Below are 13,227 nucleotides of genomic sequence, written 5' to 3'. Positions count from 1 at the left end.
ATGAGACGTGGGGAATTTTAGTAGGAGTTTCGTATAAGATGGTTAGGGAAGACTGCAAAGGCAGTGAAGGCCCTAAGGGATGTCTCCACAGGAATTCAAGGAATTCGACATCATCCCCCTAATTTGTTAGAAGAGAGAAACCGTCACTCTTCCTGCTCCTTCTAGGATATCCTATATTTCTACTAGTAAGGTAAAATTGACCCGCCTACTGTAATGATAAAAATCCAATGAGGTTACTCTCAGTTCATGGAGAGTCAAACTTTTAACGTAACTTAAACTTATGTTTTTTGTCTTTTTTTTAATAATATTAAAATTATAAATATATATATATAAACAAATACATACACATACTGATCCCATTATATAAGCATGAATGAGAAATTCACCAAATTAATGTAGTGAGAATTTCGGATTACTGAAATCGGTCCTATTGAGAAATATAAGGCGAAATTAAGATTCTTAGATGGTAAGTAAAATCAAAAATGTCATTATTGTAAAAATGTAATCCTACAATAGATTAATTAAAATAAAATTAAAAAAAAAAAAATCAAAAAACAACAGACAGTAATCCTTTTTAAAATAGGTTTAATACGAATTTCTGAACTAAAATCTTAAGCACATTTTACAAAAAAACTCGTCAAAATAACGCGGTTTTATTATTTATTCATAATTCAAAATTATTAAAAAAAAATTACTCAATTCACGACAAAACTTGTACAACCGTTTTTTCTTTCATTAAACTAAAATTTTACAAAATACCAAATGAAAAGTACAAAATGAAATTAAGTGAAGTACAACATTAATGATTAAGAAACCACTTTATTCCTTAATTTTGCTAGTAAGCCTGATAACGGATGCTTGTTATCTGTTACCTCAAACAAGCTTACTTACAATAGTCACGGTTATAATACCTAATATTTATAAATCGGATCGAATTATCTGGTATTTTATTAATTTAGAATTTAAACAAGGTACAACAAAAGTTGAAATCTGGATATAGAACCAAATAGAATATATATATACACGCCATATATTCTATATATATATAAACCTCTTATTAAAATTTGTTTTATTTCTCGTGCAAATGACAGTTCTTTTTTAATATAATCTTGTAAAATATGATTGTAAAAGATATTTATGAACTTTATAACAATTAAAATATCATCATTCGTATAAAGAAGTTTTAATTAATTGTATGCTTTTTAATTTTTAAACTAACTGAATTTCTGCTAAAATATTAAAATAAAATTCTTCGAATCGCAATTTTTTCACCAATTACAAAGTTTAAAAAACGACCAATTTAAAAAAATGAAGTATAATTCTGAAAAAATATTTGTTTTATAAACAATAGTTGTATAAGTCAAGTCAATAGTCAAGTAACAGTCAAGTCAATAGTTTATAAGTCTGATCCTGGTCATCAGTTATATATTTATAATACGCTAAAAAATTCATCTAATTTTAAGAAACTGTAATTAAGTGTCAGCCTAATTTCTGTTGATTTCGAATAAAATAAATAATTATTATAAAATAGATTGTATGTGAATAGATTACAAAAAGATAACCTAAAAATTGAAATATTTTTTAATAAATCTTTGTTGTTCAGATACGTGCTTCAAAACGAAAATCGTTTTTCGTCATACAAAAAGTAGTATAAAACTGTTTAAACACTCCTTATATTAACGGCAATTAATACTACAGATACACATCATATTATGATTTAAGAAAAATTATTTATTTTTATTTTTTTGTAAATGTAGAAAAAAAATGCTTCTAGTATAATAAAAATTGAAAAATTCAAGCCAAAGAATTTATACGTCTAAAGAAGCACACGTGTTGGTAAGACTTGTGATTTAGAAGGAAGTTTATGTTCTGTTGTAAGGGTTGAAGACAGTTCAGTTCAGTAGGGAGGCTCTAGACGGTCCAAAGCCTCGTCCGTGATTCTTATTGGTCAATAACAGTAAGTCCACGTAAACCACCGAATCCTACTATAATAAAGAAATGCGCAGTCCAGCTCGTACTTCACATCATATACTAAGTTTATTGTTTTTCTTTTCCGATCAAAAATGTCATATTATCCCATTTATCCGTTATTTTATGATGTTGTTACAATTCTATCTAATCCACTCCCAGTCCTAATAAACATTCATTTTTTAACGTTTAAAAGTATTATATATAAAAGTATCCATTTATTTTACCAGATTAAATCATAAATAAAAACGAAAATTTATTCTACGAGAAAAATATATTGTTTAACTAACAATTTAAAGATGAATTTCTCAAAAAATAAATCACAGAACTTGCATTTATTTTTTATTCTTTGTATTCTTACAATACGTTTAAACAAATACATTAACCAGCTAAAGCTAATTTTTGTAAAATAATTATTTCCTCATATTTAAAACACTGGTAAGTTTAAAAGTTTATTTTTCAATACTATTTCATTTGATTTTGAAAAAATTATCTAATATGAAATATTACGATTTTAGCAACTTTTTAGAAAATTATGATTTTTAAAAATTAATTTTAAAGCCATAAATAAAGTATAAATGTTGGCTGTAGGTTGGAGGAAATCAATACAATTCTTACTACAAAATATGAAAAATCGCAGAAATCGAGTCTACCAGTCTATTACTGTTCATATGTATCTTATACATAAATGTGAAAATTTGTGGCGGCTCAGTCCGTTTGCAACAGCATCAAGCAAGAACCAACGTTACGATTGCTTTCAAATTTTTAGGATGCATCCGTATTATCTCAAAGATGGTATTATCCATAAATCGAGGGCATGGGCCGCTTGGGGATGAAGTTGTGAATTTTTCCTCTTAAACGACAGCTTAGGCCGTCGTTTAAGAGGAAAAATTAAACGACGGCCTAAGCTGTCGATTAAGAGCTTTTGATTTCGTTTTTCAACGTAAAAATAACAGATTATGCGTTTTATTACATATCCAATTTTCAGTTTTATCTAACTACTTCCCAAGATGTAGGGTATTCTAGGGTAATGGAAAGGGTGACCAAAAGGGATATGTTCGTCTGCAGCAGGAGCGTATCAGAGCAATTTAATTGAAGTTTAATTGCTTTTTATGTACTAGAACATAAAATTTTGTTTCATTAATAACTTTATCGTATTTATCGTAATTTTTTTTTACAATCAGAGGTTAATGGTAAACAATTAATAAATCAATATATTTAAATTAAAAAAAAAGGAGATGAAGTCCGATTCGAATCGATTTACCTTCCCCTTGTAAGATCCTTATATATCATTAAATAGTTTTATTTGGCTGTAACTCTGGAACCAATGAAACTAAATACTACTTATGATATATCGTTGAAAAACTCTCAATGAGGGCTTATTACGGTAGTTAAGAAAAAGTTCAAAATCCAATTTTTCTAGAATTTGGGCTTTTTTTGGGCACATTTGATTCAGTTGATTGCAATCAAAAGGGGAGGTTCACAACGAGATGTTACAACAGTCCTAAATTCAAAATTTCAACATTCTACGGGTAATCGTTTTCGAGTTATTGAGATACATACGTATGTAAGTACGTACGTCACGCTGAAACTAGTCAAAATGGATTCAGAGATGGTCAAAATGGATATTTCCATTGAAATTTGAAAACCGAAATTTTTCCCGATGACAATACTTCCTTTACTTCGTACAAGGAATAACAAGTTGAAAAATTCAAGTTGAAATTGAAATTTAAGCAATAAGATTAAGTTGTGTAGCAAAACAAACATATAGAACAGTATATTTTATTCTTATTTTAAATTATTCAGTCTCTTAATGTTTATTATAAGCAAGAAAACCAATATGAGTAAATTTAATTTATACTACTTTGAAGACTACATCAATTACTCCATAGACGAATTAATGAAACTGCTTTATAATTAAAAACATTGAAAATTTAAAATACGTTTCAATATGCAGGAATTTTACTAGTAATTCAAAAACAAATTACTCAATTTATTTATTAAATAGGGTAAATTCTGATAATAATTAAGGGAAATATTTAGGTTGACTTCATAAGAAAGCTACCTATTATAATGGGTACTATGGATTCGACTTCCAGAAAATTTTGACATATCTTCGTGTTTCACATCCACCAGACCCCAAAACCACCGTCGGTTGAAAAGTCTATGTACACATTTATATATATCTATATATATATATATATATATATATATATTTCACTTTCTTGTGGACACTATATCTGCCATAATTTTGCGCCAATCACTTTCAAATTAATACATAAAGCATGACAACCCAAAATCTCGGTTGAGTTTGTTAATGGGAAAATTCGGACCATGGAGATGGAAATGGGTGAAATATTTTTCGAAAAAAAAATATTGCTATAACTTTCATATGAAGTAAAATATTGAATTCGTTTAAAGTTCTTACTATTCTTTGGATAAGGGCCTAAAATTCATCTAAGTAAAGTTTTTTGATATCACCAACCATTGTTCCAGGGGGTAGAAAAAATGGGGTTTCAAACACAAAAAAAATCATACCTCCCTTAATCAAGTATCGCAATCGATTTAAAGGGGTCATTAGTCCTTTAAACATTACCTAAAACTTTTGTCTGAAACAATTTTTGATATGACCAACCCTTATGACAAGGGATGAACAACATTTTGCTGGAATTTTAAGAAGATTGGGACTTGTATGATAAACATTTAAAACTTTTTTTTCACACACAGCCATTGTCGTATCGAGTAAATTTGAAGTTTTTCTTACCTTTAAGGTGAAAATCTTTTTTATCCCCTACTTAGCACCGGTGAAATCTACATCCGCCTTTCAACGTGCCGAAATGGATTTTTTCCTTTCAGGGACCCGACCTTTCGTCAATAATTAATTAGTATTTTACATTTTAACAACCCCCTAAGTAAATTCTTAATCTTCCGTGGGAGGATGTATCGATATTATAATACAGAAGAACTTTGATGTTATCTATATTATAATTTCTTATGTTTGTTCATTCTCGGAGTAATGTTAACAGAAATGTAGGACATACAGATCAAGAATTACCGACCAAATTTTGTTGGCCAATTTCCTGTAGGTGTATTGGAATAATATTGCTTTATTATTTACAGGGAAATTTAATACATATTTTTAATTTATATAAAGTGTTATGGAAAAATTATTATATCATTACAGTCAGGATCTAACCATATACTGACATCTCAATATCTTCGATTTTAATGAAAATAATGCATAAATGAAATAAAATTAATAAGTTACATAACAGAAAAAGAGAGTCTAAATTCTCTGTTAGGCACTACTTCAACATTTAAATGTGAGAATATATATATAAATTATGCGAGTATTATCTTTTTTCTGAAGTACAACAATTTGTTGTAGTCATTTTACTTTTTCAAATGTGTATACTTTTATATTATATTTACATCTTAAAAACTAATATAATTATTAAAGAAGTCAGAACTAGTATTTTTGAATATTTTACTACGAGAATTATTCGGGAAGAGGTTATAGCTGTATTCTAGTAAGAAAAAACTTATATATATATATATATATATATATATATATATATATATATATACTTCGTACATATCGAACGCATAACAAAAAGAGAAGATAATCTAGCATGTGGAGCAGAGTGGAAGACAGTTAATTAAATTCAGGCTCATGTAATTTTCAAATAACCGCTGAAAATCAATACATTGGATAAATATGAAAGAGGAATACTAACGCGGCATACTCCGCAACCTTTCACGTCACTGAAAATTAAATTCAAAGTTACAAAAAGGATACACTATTAGTCTTTATACAACATTAACGTTCAGGAATTAAAAAAAGAATTTTAATTATTTTAACAAAAAATAAAAAAAAAACTTTGATCTACAGCTAACAACATTAACTTTTTAACTAGGAATATTTAGCTAGACTGATTTTTTTTTTAAATTTCAATTCCTTGGTTTATAATCTAGAAAAAATTAGGATTCTTATAAAAACGTTTTAAATATTATATTCTGTACCATTTTCACGAAAAAATATTGTTTTTAAGAGTTATTCGAAATTCTATGAAAACATTTTAAATATTATATTCTGTACCATTTTCACGAAAAAATATTGTTTTTAAGAGTTATTCGAAATTCTATGAATCGTTATTAACGGAAAAACTTTGACACCGTATCTTTTTGCCGTATTGAACGCTCTTTTCAAAGGAATTTAGATTTTCAAATAATTAAAAAAAAAAAATCCTTTCGAAATTACAGTAAATAAGGTATAAAAAAAGTAAATTTCTTTTAGAATCATATTGTTAGTTCATTTCAAGCTCTGTAATTTCATAAAGAGACTATGTAAAAATTTAGTGTTTTATTATATTAAAGGACAGAGATTTTTTTTATTATTTAAAATAATTAATTTTTAATAAATTGGCCATTAAAAAAATAAATAAGTACAATTTCGGCAGATTAAAAATTGAAACATCATTTTTACCCTGAACTTTGAAAAAAAAAAAGAAAATTGTTTATAGAGTAAAAAAAATTATATATGTATCCGTTCTAATCTTTTGTAAAAAAAATTGTTAGAACTTCTAAAAATATAAAATAATTAAAAAGATAATCATGCGAGTCCTTACAGAAAGATTTCCAATTGTGAGTTATGAGAAATCGTTTGTAGAATACTAATATCTCCGTCGCGGCTTCGCCCGCGCTATATTGTTACTTGCATTTCCCGTCGCGATCAATTTTGTTTTATTTTATGTTTTTTAGTAAAGCAAGCGGAAGCAGATGTTGCCAGTCGCATCGCATGTATAATAAAAGTGGCTGAGTCCGTTGAGCCGCCGCGCCGTACACCGTCGCATCCCTTAGAATATCGAAATCCATAAAAACCCGAAAATGGTTTTCAGATATTTATCTGAAGAGTATTTGCAAGCCTAAATCAACCGAATATTTTCCTAGTCTAGTATACTCGAAAATGGGGAAAGTTTGCAACCATTTTGAAAATCTTTCTACCTTTTTTCAAGGTTGAAATTTAAAAAAAAAATCAAGAAATAAGTTTTTACATATTCAGATAAATATTGCTCACACCAAAAATCACGTTATCCTCTATTGTTACCGATAAATTACAAAAAAAAAAAAATTGTAAATTTCATTATTATTCCATTTTAACCGTTTAAACTCGTTATTTCATAAACTGCTAACTTAGTGTGTACTTACACCGTAAAAATAATGTGGAGAAGTTTTAATCAATTTACCTTTAGTAATTTTTGTTGGGCGTTGATTATGAATCGCTCATGACATGTTGTTTGGTATGTATAGATTTTAGGTCATTGAAACCTTTACATGACCGGTCATTTGCCGCCTTTACAGAGTCATTTTCGGCCCAAAGGATCCTGCCATAAAAAAATCTTACATGATTTTTCTATTTCTTATTTCGTAATATTTTTTATCAACTCTTTCCTTAATGAGTTGAATAATTTAGTAAACATCGACTGAAATGTGAGATTTTCTATGTTATATTAAAAAATTGAACACTCTTTTCGTAGTTCTAAATAATTTATTTAGTTACATTGCTAAAAGATGCAATTATTGAAGAAAACATGATTTAATAAGGAAGTATAAAAGGACTATTGTTTGATAAAATTTAAAGGAACACAGCTATACTGCTTTGACAAACAGACAGAAAACAAAAAAAAATTGCTGTATGCTTGTGTTTGAGGAAGATTTCCGAAATTTGTAAATTTATGGTGATTTTGAGGTAGAAGAATGTGCGTCTGTTATTTAAAACCAGATTGAACCTTGATAAAGGATTTTCATTTGCGATCAGGAAAGAAACAGTAGTACGATTTACTAGAGCGAACGAGAATGCGTGTTATTTTATATAAACTAGTGGTGTGAGTTAAGGAGTAACGATTGAGACCGGCAGGAAAAGAGAAGTGGTCAGGGATACCGAGGTAGGCAAGAGAGCCGGTAAACTTTAATTTCTAGGTAGTTTTAGGTGCCATCAATCTGAGCCTGGGAAACGACCGGGAACTGTAGGGACAATCTTGTCTGGTCGTCTTAATATATGGGATACCTCTACCGAACCACTTCCTTCATCCTTATTCTTCTCCTAAACATCGCTTGATATTTTTCACCCCCTCTGTCTGTTTTAATCTATTTAAGCTCCCGACCAGATTATCAATCTTCATCCAGATGTTCATCAAAATATAGTTACACTCCTTTCCACTCTGTCATCAGCTAACTCTGTTGACAACGTTCTCGTCATATTACACTTCTCTTCGTAATTTTGATCTCATCCTTGAATTTTGAAAATACGTTTTGTCTTAGTTTTCCTCCTAATCTTTTAAAGACTGTAAACGACGAATATTTTTTAAAAATTACAATTTGTAGTGACAATTTCAATATCCCACATTATTAGATTGATAAAATTAAAACAAAGATGATTAATTACTTACTACCCTAAGAAATTTTTATAAACATACAATTCTCTAATCTTTATTAACCAATTAAAACAACTAATTAATTTATATAAACATTCAATTACATATAAATTAAATCAAACAGTATTACTGTACATATATGTTATGAGTAAACTGTAAATTCCAGCCAATCCGAAAATTGGTCAAGGTATCTGGCCAGATCCCGAAAACAAATTTAAAACAAAATACGGTAAAAATAAACTACCGGGTGATAAAAAGGAATTAACAACATTAAAAGCACATACAAATTTATTTAGATAACTTACAGATTCGGTTAAGGTCTCATTAGATAGCAAAACATATCAAGTTTTGACTCACCTAGTTCATTAGTACCGAAATCAGCCACCAGCACTGTCATCAGTGTTGTTAAAAATTGATAGATTTACTGGTGCGAAACGTGCTCGCTGTGGGTTTGGTTTTACGATTGCAATATTGCAGTTCAACGTAATTTTCGTGGTGAGTACAATAGGGAGCCTCCTAGTAAGCATACAGTTTACTCTTGTCACCAAACCTTCGTTGAGACAAATTATTCTTCTTCCAAATAGAGCAGCCAATTCTTCTTCCAGGAGATGCTTCAAATTTTTCTAATTCGTCAGTTAAACTATGATGACCAAGATAGACGCCATTACTGTCAGCTAGACGGGGCACCAAGTCACTACCGAGGTCCGAGATTTTCTTGATAGTCGATTCCCAGATAGGTGAATCGGTCGTGAAGGTCCAATTGCATGGCCACCTCGCTCCCCAGTATGATCCCCGCTAGATTTTTTTTGTGGGTTTCATTAAAGATCGAGTTTATGCACCACCTTTGCCTGATGATTTTTTTGAGCTAAAACTTCAAATTAACGCTGCCGCCGCAGAGGTAACGCCCGACTTGAAGGCTACAATCTGGAATGAAATCAATTTCAGATGGAATGTATGTCGCATTAAAAACGGTAGCAATATTGAACCAAAGAAACGATGGGTGACAAACTTAATGTGTTTTTCTATGAAATCAGACCTCAAACGAATTTGTAAGATATCTAAATAAATCTTTATATGCTTTGAAATTTGAGAAGTCCTTTTTGGATCACTCGTATAAATTCTATAATTAATGTGAAATAATTTTACTTTTCTTATATTGCAAACAGCAAACAAGCAAATCATGCAGATACTTGTCACATAAACAGTCAGGTAAAAAATTTGAATATATGAATAATATCAGATGATAATTTTTTTTCTATCGTACATTTATCTATAAGAAAGTTGATTATACAATCATTCTATTTTTTAAAAGGAAAATCAGAGTTGAAAAAAATATCTTTACGAACTAACTGACGTATTTTAAAAACAGTAGACTTTTTAAAAAGATGTATAATTTTTCATTTACTATAAATTTCTGAACATTTCGGACCTACAATAAGTGCACCAAATAAGGTTGCATTTTATTTTTTAAATAAGATACGATTTATTTTATTAAATTTTTTAAAAACATTTACTTCTCTATTTACTCAACAAAAAAATTATTCTACTATAAGAAAATTAAGGCAGTATACAAAAAAAAATAAAATAAAATAGACATTATTACTTACTTAAGTAAAAAGATATTCATAGTAATTACATGAAAAATACCAGATTAAAATGCACGAATAGCATGTAAGGACCAACGTTTAACAATAATAAAAAAAGGAAATGTTAAAAAACGCACATAACATGTAAGTGTAAAATCATGATAATCCCAAGTGGATTTAAACTAGCGAGAGGTAATAAATAATTGTCTATTTATATACTATATTTAAAACCCACAAACAATTAACCTAATTAATTTTAATATTATTGAATTTTAAATTATTTCCGTTAATTAAAAGATACCAATAAAATAAAAGTTACCAATAATTAATAGTTTATTAAATAAATAATTTGATTAATAAATTAAATATTTTAGTAAAACAAAAAATAAAGCCGCTTCAAAAAAAAGTCCCGCAAAAAAAATATATATACATTTTTACTTCCTTGTACGAAGTAAAGGAAATATTGTGATCGCGAAAAATTTCAGTTTTCAGATTTCAACGGAAATATCCATTTTGACTAGTTTCGGCGTGACGTCTGTATGTACCTCGCAAAACTCAAAAACGACTAGCTGTAGGATTTTGAAATTTTGGATTTAGGACTGTTGTAATATTTAGTTCCCAATCCCATTTGATTGCAATCCACTAGACCGAAAGTGTCCAAAAAAGCCTAAAATTCCAAAACAAATTGAATTTTGGACTTTTTCTTAATTTCAATAATAAACCCTCATTAAGCGCTTTTCAACGATATATCATAAGTGGTAGTTATTTTAATTGGTTCCAGATTTATTAGCCAAATAAATCTATAATTAATAAAATATTTTGATCTCAGAAGGGAAAGGGGTACATCGGTTCGAATCCGATTTCTTCACCTTTTTTTTATTTAAATATATTGATTTACTAATAATTATTAACATCTGATTGTAAAAATTTTTCACAATAAATTATAATTCAATAATAATAAAAAATAAAATTAGAAAAAATATCAGACGTTATTAATGAAATAAAATTTTACATACTTACAAACAAAAAAATGTGTATTGTAATTTATGAAGTAATGTGGTGTCCACGTCAGATTTTTTTTATTGCGCCGGTTAGATGAAATTAAAAAATAATTGAAAAAGTATTACTTTTCAGAGCGTTTTTTTCAAATTACGTTTTAATCTTTAATATAGGTTTTTATTTTTATATAAATTGAAAATGGGCCTACAAAAGAAAAAAAACGCACGTATAAAATCAAGCAGTTCAGAAAAACAAAATAACGAGAAATTTTTGCGTCTTGTTAAAAATAATAAATACCTGCAACCAAGCGTGAGCTCTTTCTCTCTTTTAAAATATTATTACATTTTAACTAAGTTTTTGTAAATAATTTTCTTTAATTTTCGTGTAAAAAGACTTTGAATATGAAGATGACATCCGGCAATATATACCGCATTTTTCTACAACAATTTCATACTAAGCAATAACTGAAACATAAGATTAAACAATTTTTATAATGATAAAAATAAATATGAACGAAAAACATATAATGGGACCACAAGAGGATTTTTTCTAAAAAATAATAAAAAGAAAAAAGTCAGCGAAATAGGTGCATTTGGTTAAAGTATGAACTTCCTTCATTTGTGAGCGTTAAAAAAATACAAACAAAATCAATGTTTAATATATTTTTATAGAATTAATTTTTTTTATAAACGCAGATATAAATAAACAGTTACAAATGTATGAATATGCTTTAATAACCTGACAATATGAATTAATGTTCTCAATAAAAACATCTGATGTGGACACCTTGGACTTCCTTGTACGCCTACTAAATTACATATACATATTTTTTTAATATGAAAAGTACATAAAATATTTTTCATTAATAACGTCTTATATTTTTTTATTTTTTATTGTTACTGAATTATTATTTAACGTAAATTTTTTTTTACAAAGGTTAATTAATAAATCAATATATTTAAATTTAAAAAAAAAACAGTTAAAAAAAAGGAAGAAAATTAAGTCTGATTCCAACCGATGTGCCTTCCTCTTCTAAGATCTAAATTTATTAAAATTTTATTTGGCTATTACTCTGGAATCAATGAAAATAAGTACCATTTATGATATATCGTTGAAAAGCTTTCAAAGAGAGTTTATTACTGCAGTTAAAAAATAGTCCAACGTCTATACTTTTTAAATTTTGGGCCTTTTTGGACACTTTTGGTTAAGTCGATTGCAATCAAAACGGGAGGTGCACAACTAGATGTTACAAAAATGCTAAATCCAACTTTCAACATTCTACGGCTAATCATTTCTGAGTTATGAGAAAAAAATACATTTTGACTCGTACGTGCGAGTCAAAATGGATTCAGGGATGATCAAAATAGATATTTCCATTGAAATCTGAAAACCGAGATTTTTCACGATTATAGTACTTCGTACAAGGAAGTATTTTCTTGTACTTGTACTACTATTTCCTTGTTCTTCGTACAAGGAAGTAAAAAAAAAAATTAAAAAAAAATAATACTAATTTATATAATTTTATCGTTGAGCTCCGGTATGGTCTGGTGGTTAGCTAGTTCTTGGAAGCTAAAATTTTATCGTTAGTGTTCAGTTAATTACTCATCATAAAAGGTTTTTACGTTTTTATATAACGTTTCAACATAACCTTCTTGAAAGTACACATTTTCACAGAAATGAAAAAAAATTATTTTTTATGATTGAACTCATTTTTTTTCTGTTAATTTTCATAAGTAAAATGAAAACCATTCACTGATTTTTTTCTATAAAGTATATCTAATTTATAGTAATAACAACCTTGACCTTGCTAATTAGTCTGTTTTTATTAAACAGAAATGTAATAACTTTCAATATGAATTCACATTCCGTCAAATAAACAGATGAAGCATCTGTAAGACGGTAGTTAAAATTTTTAGGTTAATTCGTTCCACTCATTATTAAGCTCCTCCCACTGAAGTAACTTTTACAACCCAGGGTTTATCATATAGCAAACGATTTGTAGTAAAAATTCTCAATGTTATGGTGTATGCTATGATATGCAGATGAGTTTCTGAATAAAAATAAAAACAGTAAAATAATAATTATTATTAACATATCGTATTGCACTACCATTACATTTATTAAACTACTGTTACGTAATAAAATTAAGTATTTGCAGTTTAAATATTATAACAAAAATAGGTTAGATTATGAATGACTTTAAATACAGTAATTGTCAGTAAATTACTTTATTACATGTA

The 13,227-nt window shown here is 28.1% G+C and overlaps 1 protein-coding gene across 1 annotated transcript in view; it reads right to left on the bottom strand.

Moving 5' to 3' along the window:
- The window catches only part of LOC142329220 (uncharacterized), a 280,069-nt gene that overhangs the window by 20,411 nt on the left and 246,431 nt on the right, over window positions 1–13,227 (bottom strand). The window lies entirely within an intron of this gene.

The sequence above is a fragment of the Lycorma delicatula genome, chromosome 8, assembly GCF_047948215.1.
Source record: "Lycorma delicatula isolate Av1 chromosome 8, ASM4794821v1, whole genome shotgun sequence".
Taxonomy (NCBI): Eukaryota; Metazoa; Arthropoda; class Insecta; order Hemiptera; family Fulgoridae; genus Lycorma; species Lycorma delicatula.
This window is presented reverse-complemented; position numbering and strand designations above follow the sequence as displayed.